Source organism: Nicotiana tabacum, chromosome 18, assembly GCF_000715075.1.
Source record: "Nicotiana tabacum cultivar K326 chromosome 18, ASM71507v2, whole genome shotgun sequence".
In the NCBI taxonomy this organism is placed as follows: Eukaryota; Viridiplantae; Streptophyta; class Magnoliopsida; order Solanales; family Solanaceae; genus Nicotiana; species Nicotiana tabacum.
The window spans coordinates 97,286,226-97,308,170 of NC_134097.1; the positions used below are offsets into that span (position 1 = coordinate 97,286,226).

Here is a 21,945-nt window from a genome sequence, read left to right on the forward strand (position 1 = left end):
GCTGTGAAGGAGGACTTTGGCTTCCATAATTTGTACATCATTGCTCCCGATCTGGCAGAGCAAGTAACCTTCCCAAAGAAGGGTTTTACGTACGTTTACACGTAACCTTTCACTTTGGGCCCATTCACATTCAGTAGGGGATTTGACCTTGTAATCTTGGAGTTTTGCTACCATTATCAAGTATGATTGGCATAGGTGAGCCCTTATATATGGCGGACGGTAATATGGCTATGCCAGGAGATAGGGGAAGACCTCTCCTTGGTTTGCATGATGAATCTTAACTCCCCCAAGATTTTTCGTGAGGGAGTGATAAACTTTAACAAATATGGCCACCATGCTTTGTTTACCAGCATGGGTGATGACAACGACCGTGGATGGATGGAGTGGTTCGTTGTAGTTGCCACCAGGGACATCATCCTGGTCACAAATCCATCTTTTCCTAAATCATGAACTTGTACATGTAAGTTCAACGTTTATCTTTTCCTTGATTAAAGGTTGTTTCATGTTGTTATTGATCCCCCTATTTTCACTATTTCAGCAAATCGATAGACACCACCAAGGGTCAAAGGTTTAGACCAGTGGGTGCAGAAAATATTGGATATTACTACACCTGAGACGTGCCGGTGGAAAGAACTGCCCTTAAATATGGGTGGAAGGCCAAAAATCATGGTAAGTTTATTCTTGAACTAATCTTTTTTTTACCTCGCGTATAAGAAAGTTGGCTAAATTCTCTTTCCGTTGAATTCAGGTCTTTCACAAGGCTCTATTATAGTCCTACCTTCACCCGGACAAGAGCCATCAGAACTGCTTCCTGTGGAGGTGCTTCCTCTCGGAGTCCCCGACAAGAGAATAAACAAAAAAGGTGATGTTCCTCTACGACCGAGGGCAAAAATAAAAGGGTGAAGAATGTTGCACCCGAGCCAGCCACAGCTACTGTGGTGATTGATGATGATGGGGAAGCTAGTGATGAATGGGCTTCCCTACAGAGGAGACAACGACCCTCATCAGCTCAACAAAATGCTCAATCTGAAGAACTAATAACACCAACCGAGGACGACGCCTAAGCGCTCTAGGGAGAGTATGATATAGTAGAAGATGTCAATTCTCACTTCCAAGTCCCAGTCGCTGCTCCCGGTACTATAAGGCTAGGTACCGGGCTTCCTCCTTCTTCGGTTGATGAGCAACCAATAACCAGAATTGCTTTTGCCGCAGCTGCTTCTCAACCCATAACGCCATCAGCCTCATCTCTTTCCACACCAATTATGCCTTCATCACCAGCGCCTACTATGTCAACCCTACCGACCGCAGACACCTGAGAGGAGGGTGTCCCTTCTCCCTAGTGCCTAGACCATGGGAATTTGGGGCACAACTATTTGCCCCCTTATTCGGATCCTCAGGGGAAGAGGAATGTCTCCCTATCGGTTTCTACTGAGTCTCATCTGCTGTCTCAGCCGATGGAACTCACCAATTATTGTAAGTCATTGCTTCAGAGAAAGGTAAGAAGAAAATACACTCTCTTTCGAGGGAGTGTATGATAAATAATGTCGTGCACAATGTAGTAGCGGTATGGTACTCGTTCTCTTTGTTATTTGTTTTCCTTTGATTTGTTCTTGAAGAATTTCTAACTTGGATTTTTGCTTCGCATGCCAACTTGCTTGCCTCTGAGGGCCTTCAAAAGTTGATCCTTGACAAAGAAAAACTCATATCTGAGCAGGATCAACTATTGGGAAGTACGTCTCCTAAAAGTGTATCCTGAATGACCCAGACTAGGAAGTGTGTCTCCTAGGGGTGAAACGTCAATGACTCAAACTAGGAAGTGCATCTCCTAGGAATGAACTCAAATTATAGGAAATGCGTCTCCTAGGGGTGAAATCTCAATTTAGGAAGTGCGTTTCCTAAAAAGTGTAACCTAAAAGTCTCAGACTGGTAAGTACGTCTCCTAGGGATGAAACTTTTAACCTAAAATTAGGAAGTGCGTCTCCTAAAGAAACAAAATCTGAAAAACCCAAACTAGGAAGTGCATCTCCTAGATTTGAGATTGAGCTTGAGGAAAACTATAAACTAATACTTGACTAAACTATAAATTGACCCTATTCTCCAGGCGGGACCCCTGAACTCAAGAAAAACTAGAAATTAAAACTTAAAGAAACTAAAAATTGATCCTATTCTCCAGGCGGGATCCCTGAACTTAAGAAAATTAGAGACTAACAACTGAAAGAAACTAAAAACTGAGCCTATTCTCCAAGAGGAACCCCTAAACTAAAGGAATGCTAAAGATTAAGAACTTAAGGAAACTAAAATCTGACCCTATTCTCCAGGCAGGACCGCTGAACTTAAAGAAAACTAAAGACTAACATCTTAAGAAAACTAAAAACTGGGCTTATTCTCCAGGAGGGACACCTGATCTTAAGGAAAACTAAAGATTAACAACTTAAGAAATATTAAAAAACTGACCATATTCTCTAGACGGGACCCTGAACTTAAGGAAACTAAAGACTATCAACTTAAGAAAACTAAAACTGGCGGGACCCCTAAACTCAAGAAAACTAAAGATTAACAACTAAAGAAAACTAAGTCGTGACCTTATTTTCCAGGTGGGGCCCCTGAACTTAAGGAAAACTAAAGATTAACGACTTAAGGAAACTAAAACTGGCCCTATTTTCCAGGCAGGATCCCTGAACTTAAGGAAAACTAAAGATTAACGACTTAAGGAAACTAAAACTGGCCCTATTTTCCAGGCGGGGCCCCTGAACTTAAGGAAAACTAAAGATTACCAACTTAACAAATGTGAAAACTGACCCTATATTCCAGGCGGGACCCGTGAACTTAAAGAAACCTAAAGATTATTCCCAACTAGGGGGATGTCTAGGAGGTATGGTTCTTCTCAACTAGGGCAAATTCTTGAGAGGTGATGATCTTCTCAACTAGGTGGATGCCTAGGAGGTAAAAAACATTCTCAAACAGCCTTTGTGCTGACAAAATTAGGCATGAGACCTAAAAGGTTCAAGCTTCCAAGCTTTGATTTGGACACAGTCTTCGTCCCTATTTCAAACAAAGAAAACTTGTGAGTTTAAAATTTTGTGGTTGGTTCGTGGCCTTGACTTTGAGGGCTATTCCTTATGTACTTGCCATGATTAACCTTGGTTTTGACTCGGAAGTTTTTGCTTGTTATTGGCTAACCACTTTTCTGTCAAACCTTACCACAGAAAATGCCTCTGATCTATTCGAGCCCTATACCCTCTTTCTGTTGCATTTTTCTCATGTATTGACATTTATGAACCTTTGCATTTCACATGAATCCCAAAGCACGTCAATTGTTATCAGCTCAGTACGCATACTGCTCTTTCCTGACTTATGCCATTTTGATGTGCTAGCCAGACTCCACTTTGTGCAATTGGAAAGCCGATAGCAAATTTTGAAGTCATTGCTCATTTGTTCTGAACAAACGGACTCAAAAAGTGGACTTGAACAAAGCAAGAGGAACAGAGTAAGGGACAATGGAAAGAGATGATATCTAACAAGAAAATTACAAAGTAAAAACTTATCAGATGTGGATACCAACTCTAATGACCATGACATACGTTTTTTGATTAAGTGGCCTAATCTGTCAAGCAAGTCTAATGTTCAACTCTTGTTATACCTTTAAGCCGTGAAACTGCGCTTCAATGCTCTAATTATCCTATCTGATTCACAGCCCTTATTCGACTTGTAGTGCATGAAGGGTTTTCACCATTAAGCCTCTCTCATTTTGTTCTTGATCTCAACTTACCGTCACTTTATGGTGCTTGTGAATGTTTTTGCCAATACGACTCTCTCATTTTGTTTTCTTCTTCTTATTTCCTCTGATTCTGCAGATGACAAGGCATTAACTATGGTAAAAGCATCATATATTCTTGGCATGTCTAACTCGACACTCTCAAAGATTATCTGGGAGGTATTTTTGGGATGTAATGTGGCTGTTGGAGAAGGTTAGAAAGAAAGAGAGACATGAAGTCTCAAATTCAAGCTAAGACAAAATAGGGTATAACTTTACAACTTTTGGAACCGTCTTTTATAGAAAACAAAACTTCTGCCCGAGTGTCTTTTGAAGTGAGGAACTTTAGAATTTTGACTTGGTGTGACCGAATCTTAAGGCTGTCTACGTATTTTGTTGACACAAGAATCAGGTCGAAAGTAGTTCAAAAGAATACTTTTTGTGTTGCTATTTTCCTTTTTCTTCTTTCTTCTTCTTTTTCTTTTTTTTTCTTCTTTTCTCTTTTTTCTCTTTTTCCCTCTTTTTCTCTATTTTTCTTTCGGTATGAACTTCTAAAACAAACCTTATGGGGACATGATTTTTTTTTTCTTTTTTTAATGACTCTAACTTGATTCCAAAAGAGGGGATGTCAAAAAAATCAACATAGGCTCAAAGGGGGTATTGAAGGGTATAAAGTGTTTGGGTAGCTAAAAGAAGGCCTCCCAATCTCTGAAAATGCCAAGAATAACACATGCAACTTGAGGATGAAAAATAAAGATCATGCATAGCGTTTCTTTTGCAGCACCGACATTGATATCACATATATGCCTTCCATATTTTTAGTACCTTGTAAATGACAAAACTCTCCTTGGGTGATTTCTTCTTCACAATGGATACTCCCCTTCAGTTTGGGACAAACTCCCTTGGCTTTATCTTGTAACTTGAGATGCACTTGAACTCAAAGTTGCTCGCTTCAAATTGCCCAGGATGCACTCTCTTGTAACAAATTCTTGTTATCATATTAACTTCCCAAACTATCTGCCCCAGTTTCATACATTCGAGCTTTAAATGATCTCAAAATGTCCAAATCTTTACTTATTTCCTTCAAATGTCTCTCTCATCTTCAAAACTTGTTTCATTGTTTCATAATTAGACTAAATTTTAAGACCAGACTGAGAATTATGCGTGCATGTCATGTCACTAGAGTCAACATGAAAAGACATATAAAAAGAAAAAGAGAACTAAACAAAAACTGACTAGATATAACAGAAAACAAGAGATTGCATTAGACAGACGGTGAAAGGGTTTGAACAACAAAACAAGCAAAATAAAATTGGGTTACAACCCTGGAACAATCCTAGATAATACTAGACGAGTTACTATGACTAAACAAACTAGGCAAATAAAAGGAAGAAGGGCTTGAGCCACAAGACAATATCCGGATTACAACACTAAAATAACCCGTAGAACAGAAATGAAAATAAAATAAACCACCAAGGCTCCTCTCCGGCTAGCCAAGAAAGGAGCGTTTTTCCAATTACCAAGCTCGACATATTAGCCACTAAATTCCACATCATTATTACCAAGACCATTACCAATTTCAATTGCATTGACCTCAGTAAATAGCTTTTGGGTCCTTTTTGCCAACTCGTTCTTAAGATCAACTTCTGGATGCGAGACTGATAGCGCTGAAAACTTTGCGGCAAGTAGCCCTCAAAGGAGCTCAGAAGAGTTCTCATATTCCTTTTCAACACAAATCATGCCTACCATATGTGTCTCATCATGAACAGGCAATGGACTTTAGCTAGTATCTGTTGCATCTGGATTTTGCACGGTAATGTCACCTGCATCAATAAGCTTCTGGACTGCTCTTTTAAGATGCCAATACTTTTCTATGATGTGCCCCGAGGCATTAGATCAATATGTGCACCTTTGAGAATAATCAAAATTCTTTGGAAGGGGGTTCAGAATTTTTATCTAAATCGGCTTCAACATGTCCAATTGCCTTAACCTTTGGAACAAACTGGTATATGATTCTCCAATATGAGTGAAAGTCTTTTCCTTTTATTGTTGCCTTTTTATTTTGTACTCCGGCCTCAGTTGAAACCTCTTGCGGGTAGGTGGTTGATATGCTTATAGAAGTGATGCAGGCCATTGCGGGTCTTGTGGATGTGGAGCATATGGCGGTGCATTGTGGATAGAGTACTAGGTAGGTGAAGTATGACTTTGGGGATTTTTTGGAGAGAAGTAGCATTGGGGAGGGTTATCTGGAGTACGAGGATATTCATGGGGTCGATATTGAGGCTGAAAGCGTTGAGCAGGAATGCCCACTAGATCTTGTTACTGGCGGGGCTCAACAACATCTTTTCTATTTCTCTTTCTTCCCCCAAACTTAGTGAGATGTTCTGAATGTCTTCTGTAGTATCTTTTAATGCAGAATAGCTCATGATTTTGCCTGACTTGATTCCTTCTTCTACCATCTCCCCCATTTTTACCACATAATTGAAAGGTTTACCTAAAACTGGGATCAAATGATTGAAGTAGGTGGGTCCCTGAGCTTGTAGGAAAAGTTCAACCATTTTTTCTTTATCAATCGGGGAACTGACTCGAGCAGCTTGTTCCCTCCATCTGAGCCCAATCTCCCTAAAACTTTCCTCGGGCTTCTTTTCCATCTTAGATAGGGAGGAGCGGTCTAGGAAGTCTATATTGTACTAAAGTGTTGAACAAAATCTTGAGCGATGTCATCCCATGCATATAACTTACTGACATTTTGATGAGTATACCATTCCAAGGCTGCCCCACTCAAGCTCTCACTGAGATACGCCATTAGTAACTCATCTTTCCTGCCAACACTTCTCATTTCACTGCAATAAGCCCTCAGATGGGCTACTGGATCTCCACGCCCGTCATACAAGTTAAACTTTGGGATTTTAAACCCCGGGGGCAGATGAATATCAAGAAACATACACAAGTCATTGTAAGACATATAATCTGATTTCCCATCCCTTGCATGTTCTTTAAGAATTGTTCTATACCTTTCAGCTTTCTAGATATCTCATCTAGCTCTTCTTTCCTTGTGAACTTTTCATTTTCAACATGAGGTTCATTCAGAGAGCTATGATTGTATGAGTCCGGGACCTAGTGAGCCAACTCTGGAGGGTAGTATTGGGCATTATGAGGTTTGAACTGGTGCTAACTGTTGGACCTGGGGAGAGGTTGTTGAGAAGTTGTGATGGTAGGAATAGAGTATATGACAGGAGGGATATTTTTGGGAAATGTAGTTGGAGGATGAACAATAGAGCTACTAGGGAAGTTGGGAGAGCCATGATAAGCGAGAAAATCAGGAGAATATGAGGATCATTTGACAATATGACTGGAGCTTGGGTAAGGGCAGCATCTAGGAAGCTAGTGGTGGCGGGGGTGGTGCCTTTATAGTTATCCAAGCCTGATATATGTTCGCAATGTATTGTCTTAACTTCCTTACCTCGTCAACCAATCCATTATCTTGTTCAACCAATTGTTTTTGGGCACCAGTATCAACCAACTCAATTCTGTTGTTGTCTACCATTGCTTTTCGACTTTATGTTGTACGGAAGAGTTACTAGTTTAAGAACCACAAACCAACCACCCTTCTGCTATAATGAAGATAACAAAGAAGAACAAAATAAAGTTATCATATTAGCATTAAGGCATTTAACAGCAAATAGTATCGTAATATATGTAATGCACCTAATCACAATTATCCGTTCTAAAATGAGTTTGAGGGTACGAAGGTCATATTGGCATTATCCCAAGTTCATTCTTCTTGCCCCTTTTTCTCTTCATTTTTTGTCTTGAGCTCTTTGGTTTGCTCTTTTTCTTTCTGATTATCACTCTTTTCTTTCCTCTCATTTCTCACATCCCATAACTTCGTCTTTCTTTTTTTAATTTAAAAAATGATCCGATTGAAACCTATGTAGGTTGCCTAAGTATCATGTTCCACATGAATCAGACCAAGCGTAGTTCTGGAATAGTAATGGACAAAATAAACTAAAAACAAAATCTTTTGGATTTTTCATTTATAACTTTTTTTTTTCGAATACAGAATCAGAAATAAGATATCAAAAGACTCGAGAAACTCAGTTAGACTATGATTGATTCTGACACCACCTAAAGATTCGGTACTGCTGGATAGGGCTAGAAAGTAAAAGACAACATAAAAAAACAGACTCAAAACATAATAAAAGTCTCCTTAAGCAGCTCCTAAATGCAGCTCCTGAATGCAGCAGTCCTACTGGATGGTCCTGGGGTGTCGGTCATGCTTGAGCTCTGATAAATGGATCCATATCTGAATGATAAAAATAAGACTAAATAGAGTTAATGACTCGAGACATTATATAAGACCAAAACACTTCCTATTGGACACATGCAAGTTATAATTGAGGCTATTTTTGCAAAACGACCTACGTGGCCAAGAGGTGGCTAAAAGTGCAAATTCAACAAGATTGACCTCTAAGACATGAAAAATGCCTCACTAAGGCTTATATGGCTTAGAACTCCCAATAATAATTATCCTCGGAATTACTTTGTAGAAATGACCCATTTTGCAAAACACAATCGGTATGGCCAAACACGGCTAGAGATGCAAATTCAACAAGGACGGACCTTAAAGTAATATGACACCTAGTTTTAGATTCAAGACTCTCCAAACACGGCTCAACAAACCACTCTGCAATAATAGCCTTATTTTACAAAAAGGGCGATGGGGCCAAAAGTGGCTTGGCATGCAAGATGTGGCTGCGACCCCCGAAACCAAGAACTTAAGACTCACTAGGAAGACCGGACCCTATGTGAGTTGCCGATGTATCCTGCCCCGAAAGACGAGAATCAGGTATGCGTAGTTCGGGAGGATTGGATATGGGCAAGAATTAAAAAAAGCAACTGATTTGGAGAAAATATATTTTTGGTCTCTTTTCTTTTGAAAAATGATGGGAAAATGCAAAATCTTTTTGGATTTTTAATTTTCATTTTTTTGGTCTTTTTCTTGAAAAAATTGTGTAAGAAAAATATAATTGTGAGTGTGGACATACTTCCTAAACAATGCAGGTATATCAATAAAAGGGATCACATTACATCAGGCAGTGATCAAGTGTTGGACTGCCGGAGTAATTCATCGACTGCAACATATAATGCAAGCATTGCCAGCCATAATTATTTGGGAACTTCAGAAAAGAAGAAACAGTTACAAGCATGTCGATACAGTCACTTTAAATAGAGCTATTTACCAGATTTCATGGACTCCTCAATCAACTTATCAAGTATAGGAAACCTGCCCTTCAGCAAGTCCATCACAAATGGCCTAATCAGATTGAATTGCTGGAGAAATATACTCCCAAGTTGCAGATTACTAAGGTTATATGGGAGTATCCAAGTCTAGGTTGGGTGAAGGTCAACACAGATGGAGCCTCTAGGGGCAATCCTGGTAGAAGTGCTATTGGTTTTGTACTTAGAAATAAGGAAGGAAATGTGCTATATGCATATGGCAAGGAAGTCCAAGAGGGAACAAATACAGAAGCAGAGGCAAGGGCAATACTGGAGGCTATGAGGTATTGCGTGGAACATGACTACATTCTAATTGAGTTACGCACAGATTCAATGTTGATCAAAAATACTGTGAATGGAGAGTGGTGTGTCCCTTGGTGTGTGGATGAATATGTGGAGGAAATTAAGGAACTCATGGCTTGATGCAATGTAACTGTGGCTCATACACTAAGGGAGGGAAACAGTTTGGCTGACAACCTAGCTAACTATGCATTAGACGTAGGAGATATTGAGGCTCACTATTTTTGGGAGCTAGCTATTCAGGGGAGGAGGATAGTGAATAATGACAAACTACAATGCCCATATCTAAGAATAAAAGTGGCAAGAAATTAGGTGGAGAGGGAGTAACAAGGTGGAGTAGCATGGAGGAGGCAACTGGACTAGAACTTTGTGAAGGCCATACTCAAATCTTAGAGGAGGAAAGTATGATGGACTACTGCTTCTCCATTGAAAAATGGGTGATGAATCTGGGAATCAAAATGAGAAGAGAAAGTCAGTTGGAGTGCTATGATCTAATCCTTAGGGAGGAGGTCATAGTGCATTGTTTTTTGACAAACATTATGCTCCTTTTTGCAGGAAAAGTTACTGTCACCATGCCTCACCTAGTGGTTAAACTTCTATGGGTATTAGCACTATGTGCTCATTCCCAAGAAGGGAGATCACTGGTGAGCATAAGCATGGAATCTTGGAGGATCTCCAGTACACAAGGGGGTGAAACTGTTAAGTCGACCTACAGGATTATCATCAATACTTACTGCCCTTGTGTGTCAATTCATAAACGAAGTAGTACTGCCCTTGTGTGTCAATTCATAAACTTAGTACATAGTCGAAGGTACAGATAAAGGAAACAAAATACTGGAGATACAAGAGAAGGCTGCCTAGAATTTTCAGTATGGGACTCATGGAAGATATACCTCTTTGGCACCTAAATATGGGAACAACGAAGGTTTTGCACATCAAATAGTGCATGTATGGACACTTTTGCAGAATTGTGGGCAATTGGGACATAATAGGATCATGGGGTGTATGGTGGATCAAAAATCCAATGCATCTCATTACTTCACCATTGCATACAGGAAGCCAGGCAAACATTCTTGTAGAACAACATTGGAAAACAAATGCTACCCTCAGAACATCAGAGGGTGAATGTTGGTCTGTTGGAGATCACACAAGGAAACACCGTGCACAAATCCTTATGGAGAAGGGCATGGGGATACTGTTTTTTATTAATATGGTGTTCTTTTTTGCAGGAATTGATATTGTGGTCATGCCCTCTTCCTTGAACAACTCCCAGTTGGTGGTATTAGTACTATGTACTCATTCCATTGGGAGGGAAGCAAGGATAGGCGCAAGCATGGCTTTGAAGATTTTAAGGAAAATGCTAAGTAATTACGACATTATAGGGGAACTTTTGGAATGCCAGTCTTCATGCGCATTGTTCCAACATGTCAAGGAACATAATCAACTTAACAAACTAGTGCAGAATACAAGCTTCTAACCAAAGAAACAATGAAAAGTCACAAACACTGCCCAGATTTACAAGGTCGAGGCAGTGTATTTTAAGAGATCTCACAGGTCACGTGAGTTGGATAATAAGGAGCTGCTCTGCATCAACACCACTACTGATATACAAGGAAGAGGGGCTAAAAGAGGACTCACACACAAAGGCATCAGTTATGCTGAATTACTGGACACAAGAGGACATGGTCACAACATTTCCAAGGTCGATATGGGCGAGACACTAGTTTTCAAAGGACTCTATGGGATACAAGAAATGGACAACAAGGAAAGGATCATCAACAACAACACCTATGACACATAAGGAAGGAATGTTAGCAAAGGATTCACACATCAAGTCAAGGATCAATAGTGAAATCTGGGCGCAAAAAGGCACAGTCATCATGAAGATTCGATACTGGGCAGTTGAGAAAATGCTTCATTTGGCTACAGTATTGGATTGCTCAACTATTTGCACGTACTCAACACTTGGAAATGCACTCTTTCATGCAAGGGATATAATCATCTCAAGGGCCAGAATCATCAGGAAGAAGAACCATTATGGTAAATTCAGAATCATAATTGTGAATTGTGGCCATTTTTGTAATGTTATTTATTACTTTAGCCACTTTTTAGAACATAATGTGATATCAATTTTGAGTACTTTACTCAAAGTTGATAATAGGGATTATGTAATTTCACTAGGTATGCAGTTACATTACGTAGACTCATTAACATTGTGTTTTATTTTCTTTTATACATATAAAAACTAGCCCTAGGCACCTCGCCTAATGGATTTGCTAAAAAAAATTGGGCCCTACTTGCTTCATTTTACACTTCACCCTCTTTTCTTTCTCATTTACCCTCAACCATCATTGGTCCGTCAAATGACCCCTTTTACGCTTGAAGAATGCAACATATAGCATACAGGGTACATCAAGATGGTCTTTTATTTTTGGGTACACTTGTTCTAGACAGACTCAACCCCTGTGTTGAGTCCCCAAAGTCAAATGCACGTGAAGCAAACAAACGTTCTATGTTATTATAGGTATAAAACCCTGGAGGTGTGTTCTAGACATGGCTTACCCAAACGAACAACTCGAGCCGAGCTGGGGGTAATGTACCGAGAGAACGAAAGTCTACCCGGCCTAGTTGCTAATCTAGCCTCGTTCTATTTGGTACGACCTCTAAAGGAAAAGCAAGCCACGCGTATGTGTGCACCATACTTTTAGAAGACTCAGAAGGAGGCGTAAGAAGACATTTAAATACAGTTCAAATAATATCAAAGCCGCAATTAGCACATTAGGCCCACAAGTAGGGCTGTGCATTTGGATCGGATATCCGAAATCTGATCCGACATACTCTATTTCGGATTTTCGGATTTCGGATTTCGGATTTTCGGATTGGATACGGATTATGTTTTATAAAATTTCGGATTTTCGGATTGGCATGATTTTAATCCGATCCGATCCGAAATCCGAAATTATATGGGCCTATATATAAATAGTTAAATACTATACTACCCTAAAATTTTAGGGTTAAATAACTTAACCCGGTTAAGTTAGTATACTATACTAATAGTACTATACTACCCTAAATACTATTCCTATTTCCTACCCTAAATCTTCTTTTCCGCCTCTTTCACTTAGGAGTTAGGGCTGTTCCTTCGTTCACCACTGACCAGTGACCACGGTTCCGCGGCTTCCGCCTCTCTTCTTCAGAGTTCATAGTGACCACTGACCAGTCCACGGCTCCGCCTCTCTTCTTCAGAGTTCATACTGTTCCGCGGTTCCGCCTCTCTTCTTCAGAGTTCAGAGTTCAGTGATTCGCCTTAGCTTCGGCGGTTCCTCTCGGTCTCGAAGTCTCAACTATCAAGCCAGTGAAGTAGTGAACTCCAAGTTCTCTCGAAGTCCCAAGCCAGTAAAGTAATCTTCTTCTTCACTATTAGTTACTATTGTTTCATAGTTCATATTGTTTTTTCAATTTTTATGTATGTATCAATTTGTCTTTATGTTCTGTTTTTTATCTCTTTCATTTTCTATTCTGATTTATTACAACATCTATTTCTGATTTTATTTAGGTTTTTTTCTATTACAACATCTATTTCTGATTTTATTTAGGTTTTTTTGTTTGTTTTGGACCTTTGGTAGATGGAAAACGAAACAGAGACAGTGAATGAACTTCAAATTGTTGAAACAGTTGGTGAAAGTAATGCTTCAACTGATTCAGATTCAACAATCAATAACAATGAATCTGAACCTGGTTCGAAGAAAAGAAAAATGGTTAAAGAAAGATCAATGGCTTGGCGCTACTTCAACAAGTTCACTGATTCCGAGGGTGTGAAAAAAGCGAGGTGCAAGTTTTGTTCAGAAGAATATGTAGATGATACTAAGCATAGCGGCACAAGCAATTTGTTATTGCATATTCCCAAATGTCCGACCAATCCCTACAAGGCAGAAGGTAGCCAGACAACATTAGGTTTTCAGCCGCAAGGTCTAACAGGTGATGTTTCAGTTATCCCTTGGAAATTTGATCAAGAGGCATGTAGGAGGGCTTTAGCTCGTATGATTATTAAAGATGAACTTCCTTTTATTTCTGTTGAAAAAGATGGATTTAGAGACTTTGTTAGAAGTCTTCAACCTTTATTTCATATTCCATCTCGTACTACTATGACTAGGGATTGTCTTGAGATTTACCATGAAGCTAGACTTGCTTTGAAGTCTATTCTTAAAGAATCAAAACAGAGAATATGTATTACTACTGACACATGGACTTCAATTCAAAGAATTAATTATATGTGTGTTACAACCCATTACATTGACAATAATTGGAAATTACATAAAAGGATATTGAATTTTTGTCCAATTACTAGTCATAAAGGTCAAGATTTAGCTAGTGGTATTGCAAAGTGTTTACTTGAATGGGGAGTGGATAAAGTATTTACTGTGACAGTTGATAATGCGAGTTCTAATGATGTGATGGTTAGAGAGTTATCCAAGCAATTTACTAGATGGAACACTAACTTGATGGAAGGTAAGCATGTTCATGTGAGATGTATGGCTCACATCATCAATCTAGTTGTTCAAGATGGGTTGAGAGATGGGAGTGTGTCTGTTGAACGAATAAGACAAGTTGTTAGGTACATTAGACAATCTCCCGCAAGATGGAAAAAGTTTAAAGAATGTTGTGATCTTGATAGGATAACTTCTAAAAAATCATTGTGCTTGGATGTTCCTACTAGGTGGAACTCCACATATTTGATGTTGAAGGTTGCTACAGTTTATGTCGAAGCCTTTACAAAGTATTGTGATATTGATTATGGTTTGATGTCATGTATTTCTAACTGCATTTGTGAGGATGGACAACCTGCAGGTCCACTTTTAAGTAGTGATTGGGATAGTGTAAGACGTATTGTGAAGTTTCTGGAAATTTTTTATGAACTCACCTTGAAAGTATCAGGTACACTTTATATTACGTCTAATGTGCACTTTCTTGAAATATGTGTTGTTGATTCTTCTTTGAAAGAGTTGATGCAAAATGAAGATGCTTTCTTGAGAGAAATGGCAAAGAATATGAAAGAAAAATTTGACAAGTATTGGGGGGATCCACATAAGATGAACAAAATGATTTTTATCTCATGTGTGCTTGATCCACGCCATAAGTTTAATACTCTTTCATTTGCACTTGGTTCTATGTTTGGAGAAACAGTAGGTTTGAAAATACAAGAGGATGTGAAAACATACATGGATACTTTGTTTAATGTGTATGCAATGAAAAATGGTGGTTCTGGTTCATGTCCATCTTCTTCTTCTCCATCTTCTCCATCTTCTGGTCCATCTTCTCCATCTTCTTCATCATTGCTTTCAAAATTCATGCTAGATTTAAAGAAGCATAAGAAATGTGACGGAGTTGATTCTAAAACGGAGTTAGATAAATATTTGGGTGAAGATGTTGAGGAAGACCATGAAAAGTTTAACATTCTGGGGTGGTGGAAGTTGAACTCACCTAGATTTCCCACTCTTACTGAGATGGCACGTGATGTGCTAGCCATTCCGATTTCTAGTGTTGCCTCAGAATCAGCCTTTAGCACCGGCGGACGCATACTTGATCCATTTAGGAGTTCATTGACTCCTAGATTGGTTCAAGCTCTTGTGTGTGTCCAAGATTGGCTTCTTAATGAATCAACAACTTCGATTAAAATTGAAGAAGATTTAGATAATCTTGAACAACTTGAAGCTGGTAAGACTATCTTATTACTTGTGTTTAATGTATACTTTATTTGTATGTTTATTTAGATTACTTCTAAATTAATTTCTTGTGTTACTATCTTATTATACAGAATTTATGAATACGGGAAGAGAGCCTTGCATTGTCGACATATAGTGATTTTCCATTTGTTGTACAAGGCTACAAGCTCAGGTATTTCATTATACACTTGCTCTGAAAATGCTCTTTGTATTGATTCATTATACACTTGCTCTCAGTCTCATGTATTTCATTATACAAGCTCTTTGTATTATACAGGTATTTCTGGACCATGAGCTATCTTTCTCTTTCTCTGAAAATGCTCTTTGTATTGTTTGAAATTGCAGATTTTTAACTTGTCTCACAGTCCTACTGAGAATCTGAGATTGAGAGCTACATTTGGCCTAGTTGTTTGTTTGTGTTGACTGTTGCGGCTTCCCATAACTTGGAACTCTTTTGTTATGTGTAATATGTTAAAGAACTGTTGGGACTTTAGTAGTTTGGTTTATTTTATTTTGCTATGAAAATTTGGTTTGAAAGACAATTGATTGTGTTTTGTTTTGGGCTCTTCAGTTTGGTTTACTGTCCAATTGTGTAAATTTCAGATTGTTGTTTTGTTTTGTTAAGTTCGAACATTGTTACTAGGACTGTGCATTTTTGAACTCAGTTGCATTATTAATTTTTATGAGTACTTAGTTCAGTCAGTTGTGTACTGTAAAGTGTAAATTGAACATTCAGTAATCAGTACTGTAAATTGAACATTCAGTTTAAATCATTTTGTACTGTAAATTGAACATTCAGTTCAGTTAATTGTGTACTCAGTTATATGTAACAATGTTAAGTACTTAATTTCGAAGTTTACAGTTAAAACAAGTATTTGAAAAGTGATTGCTCAATTTGTATTTGGAAAGTAATTCCCAACATTTGTTTATATACTTCGAACAAGTTCTGAAAATTAACAATCCGATCCGACAATCCGAAAATTTATCCGATCCAAAGTTTCAAATCCGATCCGATCCAATGTTAATTCGGATCGGATTCGGATTGCCCTTCTCAGAATCCGAAATCCGAAATCCGAATCCGAAATATGCTAAATCCGATCCGATCCAATCCGTGCACAGCCCTACCCACAAGCACAGTAATATAACCAAACAATAAAGCCAAGTACAGATTATATTACAAGCTCGAATTTTGAACCCTAAACCAGAAGTTCTGGGTTCTAGTCCCCAGCAGAGTCGTCAGAGCTGTCACACCTCCTTTTTCCGAAGAAATAGGGAGTTTTTTCAATTAAAGTAACGTTGTTCGAAATGAGATTATTTATTTAATTCAGAATCGCCACTTAGGATAATTTATGGTGTCCCAAGTCACCAATTTATTTTAAATCCCAAATTGAGAAAATTTGACTCTGTTTAAAAGTCCGCAAAACCAGAAGACCGGGTAAGGAATTCTGTTAACTCGAGAGAAGGTGTGAGGTAATCCCGAGTTTCGTGATTTTAGCACGGTTGCTTTTAATCTTACCTGGCTTAATTAAATTGATTAATTACTTATATTTAGAACCTATGTGTATTTTACCTTTTACCGCTTTTAATTACTTGGTTATTTGTGATTATGGAATTATCTTGAAATGAGTCACACGTACATGTACTCGTTTTGTTTAGTATGTCAAAGTTGTGTCACGCGTACGTGTGCACAACTAATAACAATTTATCATTGTTAAGATTGTTTGGCCAAAGTCACGCGAATGTGTACCTTGGTTTTAAGTTTAAAAATTGTAACTATGTCACGCGAACGTGTACATAATCACGATCATTTATTTATTAATACTCACCTAAAGCATACTAGCGATTATTCATGATTTGTTTCTTTCCTAAGTTAGAGATTAAAAAATGCCAGCATTTAAATAAAAGCCCAAGGTTCGTGAAGCTTATTCCGGTCCAAATCTTTTAACAACTAGCCTACACATTTCTTTCCAAGAGTTCAATTTGTTGTTTTCCTTTTTGGATCTAATAAATAAAATAATATTTTTTTCTATTTCTACATATGACAAGTTGTTTGGACTAGTCACTGTCTTTGGTGCTTTGTGTGATATTGAAAATTCTATTTTATTATGACCACTGCCACATTGTTGCATTTAGCATGTTAATTGTATTTTGGTTCCTGATCTCTTGATAAGTTTATGACAGTGGATTACGTTATGCGAATACCACCATTCAGCCGGAAATGTTGCTTTGTAACCAAGTTTCCTATTGTGATGTCGTGATTGTTCATAAAACTTATCCATAAACTATAATAAACTTATCCATAAAACTCTTAAACACATTCATGGTAAAACATGGTAGGGATAATTCGAACGAAACAGTGTGAATATTAGTTCCTAGTTAATAACATCTCAATTCATACATTATATTAAACAACAGATTTACTCAAAGCCTCTGGGGGTTTACAATAACGAATTACACGGATTATAATTTGACGGTGAGGTTCTTCAAACACCCAATATCACTCACAGAATCAACTGAAGAACACACACATTTTTATATTCTCACGGATAAGCTTCACTTCCCCAAATTATGACTAGTCACGAAATCACAATTAGTTTAAGCATGATGGGTCAAATTTAAATCAATTGAATATCCTATTAGGTGTAGATATACCCAAACAATAACAGAAATAATAGATTCACAACCTGTCAAGCAATTCAAATCATTGGTTAAAAAAGGTAAATGACAAATTTGTAGGTGTGTACCTAATGCCTTGAGTTCATTTGAGCAATAATCAGCAACAAATAGCAAAATTTCAGCCAATTCCTCTTGAACTTTTATTCAAAAATAAGCCTTTGTATACAACCTAAAGCAAAATCTAACAACGAACTTGAACCAAAACGGAAATCTGCTCACGCGAGGAACTCGAACGGAGAAGGAACTTCAACTCGAATACATTTTCAATCAAACTCCATATGTAAATCAAAATCTGAATTGAAAGAATCAACAAAAATACATTTTTTGTATTTTTTTTTTCGAATTTGACGCCAAGAACTGAAGATTTTTTTTGGTTTGTATTTTCGGAAAAAAAAAAAGAACCAATATGGAAGAATGAGAAGAACCTTATCTCACACCTTTTCTCTCAAGGTTCCCTCTCTGATTTTTCGTTCAACTCCCCTAACCTTATTTGTTGTTTCCCCCTTTTTTTTACCTCATTCTATATATGTGTGTGTATTTAGGCTGCTAGGTGTTGGAAAGTATGGATGATTTTTGGAATTGGAGGCGGCAGATTTTAGCTCTTTGAAGCTAGGAGGTGTGTCGGAAATTTGGAGGAGTTGAGTCTTTGAAGGAGGTAGCCAATTTCCTTCTCTATTCGTTCTTCTTTTTTTAGTGTGTGTGTGTTCGTTCTCAAGTGCACTGATTAGGTTAATTTTAGGTCTTTTTAGATTAAGGGAGGAGTGGGCTCACAAGACAAAATCTGAAATTGCGCAAATATTTTGGACTCTTCAATTCTAAAAGTCCATAAATTAACCAACTAAAACTTCTTCCCTTTAAATAAATTATAATTAATTCCAATTAACTAAAGTAAGACTGTATCATTATATGAAACTATTTTTATTTTGTATTTTCGTTTTTATGTTTAAAAATTAAAATTGAAGATAAAATATACTAAAATTCTGTAAAATCAAATGGATACTAAAAATACTACGATTACTAAAAATAACTCTTAAAAATTTGTGCGGGTCAAAAATTATGTTCTCGCAGTTATTCTAAGCCCGGTCGCTTAAGAACTCCCTGAGATGGCCGTTTTTCAACAATGTCGCCACATCCACGCATAGATGACAACAATCCCCAGTACGATGGTTGTTGGTCCCATGATACTCACACCATATATTATGATCCCGCTGACTGGAATCGGATCTCATCGGCCTCGGGAACCGTGCTTCTTTAGTGTTCCTCATCGCCGATACCAGTTACACTATGCTGACATTGAAGTTATAGTCAGACAATCTGGATAGGTGGAATCCCGAGAGCCCGATACTTTGTCCTGCAACGATCTGTTATTCCATCTACGATCAGCTCTCCTATCGGTAGCGAACCTATTCGCTGACTAGAAACCTCTGTCGGGTCCTTCAACCCTTTCGTAGGGAAAAAACTAAACCCTAGAAGGCCGTCGATATGCGTCGAAATAATTCTTCAACTTTTCCTTATTCTTCTCTCGGTCCCGACCCTTAGTTGATGCCGGGAAACTAAGTTGGTCATCCTCTATTCTTATCTTTGATTCATAGCAGAATTTCTTTTAGTTTTCGAAAAGTGTCAGAACTCCTCGGATTCAACCCTTTACTAAATGCCTCGGCCGCCCATTCATCTGGCATGGCAAGTAGAAGCATCATTTCCTTCTGAAATCTGGCCACGAACTTCCGCAGTAATACGGGCTCTCCTTGCGCAATTCTGAATATGTCAGCCTTTTGTCTTGCACCTTTCTGGCCCCAACATGGGCCTTGATAAAAGAATCTGCGAGTATCTCAAAGGAATTTATCGAGTGCTCGGGTAAAAGTGAATACCATGTCAGGTCCCCTTTCATGAGGGTCTCCCCGAACTTCTTCAGCAAGACTGACTCAATCTAGTGCGGAGCTAAGTCGTTCCCCTTCACCGCCGTTGTATAGGTAGTGATGTGCTCCCGAGGATCCGAGATCCCATCATATTTTGGCACGTCTGGCATTTTGAACTGCTTCGTAATTAACTCCGGTGCCGCACTTGGTTTGAATGATAATTGCGTATATTTTTTTGAGTCCGGTCCTTTCAACAATGGCGGCGCGCTCGGGATTTGATCCATTCAGGCATTTTATTTCCCTCGTAAACCACATGAGTTCGATTTTAAAGGGATCAATTCCCATTATTGTTACCAGATCCGCTGTCGTTCCCCCGAGCCCCGTCGAAGCCAACTTCACCCCTCGGGGTATTGTTATCAACCTTTTGTGCCGTTTGATTTATAGGAGCATCAGGAGGCACTGGACATCTTCCATTTGCATTGTTGGAAGCACCCAACAATGCTTGTCTTAATTTTGTCATGACCTGATCTTGTCGCGAGAGGTGACCCATAATAGCCTTTTGTTGTTCCTTCAGGATCCTTACTGTTTCCGCAATGTGCTTGTCTTCAGCATCATCAGGAGTCGCCTTCCTAACGTGTCGTGGATATTGCCCGCCATGGACTAGCGTGGCTTCACTCCCCTCGTTGCGGGTATCACTGATCGAATCTTCATATTGAGGCTGATTTCCTTGGGCCTCAACGTTGTGCATGATGTTGACATCGTTATCTGCTGTTTTTACAATATTTCACTAAGAAACAAAGAATTAAATAGGTTAGTAATAGATGTAAGGATCAACTCAATTACGCAACTGTCTAAGCCCCACAGTGGGCGCCAAACTATTTACCCGTAAAACTGTACAATTGAATTTATAACGTGATTTATAGACAAGCGAATTGATTTAATATCAAAATAATAAATAAATTAAGTAAAATGCAAGACATAGTGTTGAAATCGAGGTAAGACAGAAGACAACTTGGTTCCGGGAGCAAAGCTTCCCAAGATAGTAATACAAGTATCACTAGACAAAAAATAAAGTATTATTGAGTTTTTAAATAGTATGTAGCATAAGTATGTCAGAAAATCCGTCCCTCATACAATGACTGTTGAAGTCACTATTTATAGCTGTGCCTAGGGAACAAGGTTCTAGAATCAAGCCCCTCTTAAATGACAATTATGGGGACCATTGATGAATATGTAATGGCAGGGAATGAATGTCAAATTCTCTATAACGGATTTTGTATTTAATACTGCAAAATATCCTTCATTGAATGCTATTGGGTAGCAGATATTCATTTGTCTTCATTAGCAATACTCCCTTCGAGATCATTCCAGTGACAACCGAAGTTGTTGCCCCCGGTCTTGATTTCCACTTGTCTTGTTTTTTGTATGTCCCCGTTTTCACATGTCGCTCTATTATACGAGTATTTAATACAGGTAACACTCGTACTATTGCTAATACAGGCAATGCTGCACTTACGACCATCTTAAAGAAAATGGAAGAGATGGAAAATGAGAACAAAACACTCCGCGACAAGATAAGGAACATCAGGAGAGGGTTAATAAAATACCAGGTGCTCCGAAGTTGTTACCAAAACGCGATGTGGGCCGATTCATCGAACAACCATATAGCGAAGGGGCAGATCCCCATTCTATTTCAAAAACCTTCAAAATGCCACCATATTTGAAAATATATGATGGGACCACGGACTCGGAGGATCACTTAATCCATTACGTTACCACAGTAAAAGGTAACAATCTATCAAAAGAATAGGTACCGTCTGTGCTGCTGAAGAAGTTCGGCGAAACTCTGATAGGGGGAGCATTATCATGGTATTCCCAACTACCAGCACGATCGATATCAACGTTCAAAAAGATGGCAAATAAGTGTGTCACCACTCACGCGGGAGCGAAAAAGGCCGAGGCTAGGGTCAATGATATCTTCGTCGTCAGGCAAACAACGGGCGAGGGACTTCGGGATTTCCTAGCCCGATTCAATAGGGTAAGGATGAGCCTATCGAACGTATCATAAGGGATGGCAGTAGCAGCCTTCCAAAATGGGCTAAATAGAAACGGGTCAAAAGCAACCAAAAAGCTACTAAGTAGACTCATGAAGTACCCCTACCACATGGGAAGAGATCCACAATGCCTATTGTGCCGAAGTGATGGTAGACGAGGATGAACTGAACGGCCCGCTGCAGCGATTAACATCAGTTCAGACCGAGACAAGGAGAGATCGTCGCAACGACGGGCAAAGGGATCAGTTGCTACGTTTCAATCGAGAAAGGCAGCAGCTTTATATCTGAACATCCAATCAGCC

General features: G+C 38.7%; 1 long non-coding RNA gene across 1 annotated transcript; it reads right to left on the reverse strand.

Annotated features, from left to right (window-relative positions):
* Positions 1–7,762: 7,762 nt before the first annotated feature.
* On the reverse strand, positions 7,763–18,508 carry LOC142172946 (uncharacterized). The gene is made up of 2 exons (XR_012702201.1): positions 17,802–18,508; positions 7,763–8,060 (listed from the first exon to the last, which is right to left on the reverse strand). It is a non-coding gene; the product is annotated as an uncharacterized LOC142172946 (long non-coding RNA).
* Positions 18,509–21,945: the final 3,437 nt, after the last annotated feature.